General features: G+C 43.1%; 1 pseudogene; it reads left to right on the top strand.

Annotated features, from left to right (window-relative positions):
• The window catches only part of LOC100957239, a 4792-nt pseudogene extending 709 nt beyond the window's left edge, over positions 1-4083 (top strand).
• The last annotated feature ends 898 nt before the right edge of the window (positions 4084-4981 follow it).

Below are 4981 nucleotides of genomic sequence, written 5' to 3'. Positions count from 1 at the left end.
TTCTTCCATGACCTGGCAATTATGAATTGGGCTGCAATAAACATTCTGATACAAATATCTTTGTTGTAATGTGATTTTTGGTTGTCTGGGAATACTGCAGCTTTTTTTGTTGTCATTGTTTTTGCAGTTTTGGCCACAGCTGGGTTTGAACCTGCCACCTTGAGCATATGGGGCCGGTGCCCTACCCTTTGAGCCACAGGCACCACCCTGGAAACTGCAGCTTTATATGAAAAATATATACACTTACAACCCAGACAAAAGAATAGTTGACACTGAAATTTAAAGAAGTATTGAAAATTAAATATAGTAAAGAAAAAAATTATCAGGAGGAATTCATACTGTCATTATTCTGAAATTTTATTTTTCTTCATAAATATTGAACTGAATTATACTCTCTATATTTGGTTAAATACTTTTTTATGAATGGAAAATAGTTATAACAGGACATAACGTGAAGTTAAAATATATATACATGCCAAAATGACTTAGGAAATTTGCTCCCCTCACTATTCTTTTACCCCAAATTAGTAAAAATGTGTGTAGGAGCTTTTGGCAACATTAGTTACCAATATGTGAGGTTGCAAAAAGTAAAAGAAAAGAAACAAAACTGCATAAATATGCAATTCTAGAAAGAGACATGGATGATTAAAGGTAAATATATGTTTTCAAATTAATATTTGTCACACTAAATGATTAAGACGTAAAAGAAAATAGTGTCTAAAAATCTTTAGTTTGGATCTATATTTGATTAATTTTTCATTAAATAATTTGAACTCTCTTCACTCATCTCCAACCATATACATCCCTCACTCTTTACCTGCCTTCACACTTGACCTTAGCCAAAAGACAAGAAGTGATTCCACATTGCCTCCAATGTCCAACTCTGAACCTCCCGAAACAACCAGTCAAAACCTTTCAAAACCGCCTACGTGACTTGGTACACATGAATACACAGACTTTTTGATATATAGAAGGTCAGACAATTAAGTTCACGAACTCAACCTAGAAAAAGTGCTGCATACCTCACTGCTGAATAGCACCAAGTTCACCTTCAAGAGAAGCTATACACTAGCACTAGTGCCTAGTCCACCCTTCAAAGCAATTTTGGAAATCTTTTTTTGGAGTGGTCATCAGAGCTTTCAGCCTATAAGATCTGACAGTTACGTTTGTGAACTTATCATAGAAAAAGTGCTACATACCTCATTCCTGGTCTCGAACTCCTGAGCTCAAGCAATCCACCCTTCTCGTCCTCCCAGAGTGCTAGAATTACAAGCATGAGCCACTGTGCATTGCCATACCTCATTGCTGACGATCATTACAGTCACCAGATGGCCAAGGGAGTACTTTGAAAGTGACTGTACTGATCGTCAGCAGTGAGGTATGTAGCACTTTTTCTAGGACGAGTTCTTGAACTTAATTGTCTGACCTCCTCGGATGTGATGACACTGTAGGCATGCAACTTATCTTCAACCTTTCTATTTCAGATAGGATTCATATTCTTTTCATTCTCTCTTTAGTATTACACGATATAAAATGTATCATAACGTATATTTCCCTAATCTTTAGTCTGTTTGTGGCGCTATAATGAAATGTCTGAAACTGGATAATTTATAAAGAACAACATTTTCTCACAGCTCTGCAGTCTGGGAAGTCTAAGACCAAGGCTCTGATAGATCAGATGTCTGGTGAGGACTGCTCTCTGCTTTCAAGCAACCATGTTGCTTGGAAGCCCATCACATCAGTGACTAAGTTTCAATATGTCGATTTTCACAGACACAGTTGGGCCATAGCCCTTAGTAATTACTGTTATGAATTTTCCCAATTTTTCATGTTTTCCAGTGTGCCTATTTCCTCTATTGCATACTTGGACACAATGAACATCATCAACCCATATCACATTCGTGCGGGCACTTATACATTTTCAAAGGTTGTTTTCCTAGAAGGTTTATTACTGATTTGAAGGATATGCCAATTTCTAACTGTGACACAGAGTCATTGAAAATAAACTAAAATGTTAAGAAAAACTTGCATAGGGCCAGGTGTCGTGGCTTATGCCTGTAATCCTAGCTCTCTGGGAGGCCGAGGTGGTGGTATTGCCTGAGCTCGGGAGTTCTAAACCAGCTTGAGCAAGAGCAAGACCCTGTCTCTAGAAATATTCAGGTGTTGTGGCAGATACCTATAGTTCCAGCTACTTGGGAGGCTGAGGCAAGAGGATCATTTGAGCCTAAGAGTTTGAGGTTGCTGTGAGCTATAACGCCACAGCACTCTACCTCAGGGCAACTGAGTGACATTTTGTCTCAAACAAAAAGAAAAAACAATGGTCAGAATCTAATATTAAAAACACAGTATCTCAAAAAAACCCAATATCTCTTTACAAGTGAATTTTTTATATATGCAAGGAATAATAACTTAGATAAACTATAAATACAACGGATGAGTATCTTCTGTCTCCTTTACGGGAAATGTCCTGTTTACTGCGACATTGCTGATGTGGTGGTTTGGTTAGAGTCCCAGGCCTGTACAACCTTTTTTCTTCTCTGCCACACAACAAGAAAAGGGTTGTCTTAGGCTATGCATTAAATACACAAACACTAATAAAAGCTGATGAGCAAACAAAGGGTCCGAGCATAGTTTTTGTGATATCCAAAAGCACTAATAGGCCAAACAGTCTACACATAATCCACAGGCAGCCCGCAGGCTGCAGGTTGGGTGCCCCTGCAGGCTTAGAGGCTGGGATTTTCTCTCTCTGCGTGTGAGTGTTTATGACATGGGTGTGTGAGCATAGATGTGTTTATTAGGTGGGAGCCCAGCAAGAAGCAAATGACGCTGTTTATGTGGGTCATTAGAGGAGAGTTTAATGAACTGCTATTTACAGGGTCATGGGCAGGGTTTAGGAAATTTAAAAGGATAGTGAAATATCCTGGCAGGGGGCCTATAGGATGAGGAAAGGGAGCAATCTGTGAGGTAGGAGAAGTAGTTCTACAGAGTGGACTACTTGACAAGTGTGGTGGCCTCCCTTGATGGGCACAGCCATCCTCTGGGGCTTCACAGGGAGGGGAAGGAGCAACAAATACATGACTTGCACCCATCTCATCAGAACAAGAGCTCCGACATCTGCCTTGGGCTTCCCTTGTCTAAACCTCTGTAGAAGGCAGAGGGTGACACAGTTCAGGGTTTGTTTCTAAGATTCGGCCTCCTCCGATGCAGGGTAGAGTGGAGACCAGGGGAGATTGACCTGGAGGGAAAATGGAAGAAACTCAACCTGGGGGGCCTGCTGGGAAACGTGGGCATGGTGCTGCTGATCTGCCTGGATATCTGGCTCCACACACCCATGTACTTCTCCCTGCTGGATGCCTGCTATTCCTCAGCCATAGGCCCCAAGATGCTAATGGACCTTCTCCTGCCCTGTGCCACCATCCTTTACGTAGCCTGTGCCCTCCAGATGTTTGTCTTTTCAGGGCTGGCTGATGCCCAGTGCCTGTTGGCAGCCATGGCCTACAACTGCTATGTGGAAACCCACTTCTCTATACAACAGCTATGTCCAGGCGTCTATGCCTGGCCTTGCTGGGGGCATCTGGCCTGGGCAGGGCAGTGACTGCCTTTGTGCACATAGCCTTCACCTTCCGCCTGAACTTCTGCCACTCCCAGGAGATCAATAGCTTCTTCTGTGATATCCCTCCACTACCGGCCATCTCGTGCAAAGACACCAGACTCAGTGAACTCCTTCCCTTTGCTGTCTGTGGCTTTATCCAGACAACCACCATGGCGGCCATTGCCGTGTCTTATGGCTTCACTGCAGTGGCTGTGATTTTCATGCCCCCAGCAGAGGACCTTCAGTGAGTAGCCTCCACCTGTGAGTCCCACCTCACCGCTGTGGCCATGTTATATGGAACACTCATTTTCATGTACCTGCGTCCCAGCTCCAGCTATGCCCTGGACACTGACAAGATGGCCTCTGTGTTCTACACCCTTGTCATTCCAGCTCTCAACCCACTCATCTACGGCCTCCGCAATATGGAAGTCAAGGAGGCCCTCAGGAGGACCTGGGGTGGATTCTACCTCCCAGAGCAGGGACACCAGTGACTGGTCCAAAGAGGCTGGTTAGGGCGAACTACGAAGACAGGAGGAGGACACTCTTCATGGCTCCTGTCACTGTGGATAAAGACAGATGTTCCTCAAAAGAAAAGGTTGTGTGATATGTGCTGAGTGTGTGTGTGTATGTGTGTACGTGTGATCGGCGTGTGTGTGTGTGCACGTATGTGTGACCTGCGTGTGTGTGCATGTGTGTACGTGTGATCTGCATGTGTGTGCATGTGTGATCTGCGTGTGTCTATCTGCACCGTTAGGTTTCTTCTTTGGATTTGATAGCAGAACTGCTTTTATAACTAAACCTTACAAAGAATGTTGATAAATGAAGCATAAAAACCAAGAGGTTTGGGTTGAGGCAAAAGCAGGACAGCCTGGAGACCCACCTGAAGCGTGTTCACCTATCTCCCTGCAGCCTGAATAACACAGCATAAAAGCTACTGCCTTCCTGGGATATGCGTTATAGGAGCACGGGGCGAATGGAACCTGTTATCACTTTCCATCATCATCATGAGGAGTGTAGAAGCAAAGTTAACAGACATTTTTGTTTTTGAAACTGAACTGAACAACAATCTAATGAGCCCCCTGTGGCATTCTCCTTCACTGAGCATTACAGACTCATAGACTAGTAGAGCTGGAAATGACCTTCTGGGCAACATTATGGCAGGATAAGCCATAATACATGCCCTTACACCTATAAGATGCACTTGCTAAACTGTTTTATTATTATGGTTACACACAACAGCATGCTGCCAAGATATGCCATTTTTTGATGTTGTGCACTGATCAAAAGCAATAAATACACAAGTGCGCAAACATGCCTATGGTATTAACGTATTGATATCAGGTACACAGACCTAATATTTTCTAACTTTATGAAATCCCATGAGATGCA

The sequence above is a fragment of the Otolemur garnettii genome, unplaced genomic scaffold, assembly GCF_000181295.1.
Source record: "Otolemur garnettii isolate 467f Iridium unplaced genomic scaffold, OtoGar3 scaffold00079, whole genome shotgun sequence".
Taxonomy (NCBI): domain Eukaryota; kingdom Metazoa; phylum Chordata; class Mammalia; order Primates; family Galagidae; genus Otolemur; species Otolemur garnettii.
Note: the sequence above shows the minus strand (reverse complement) of the source record. Positions and strands in the feature narration are given on the sequence as shown.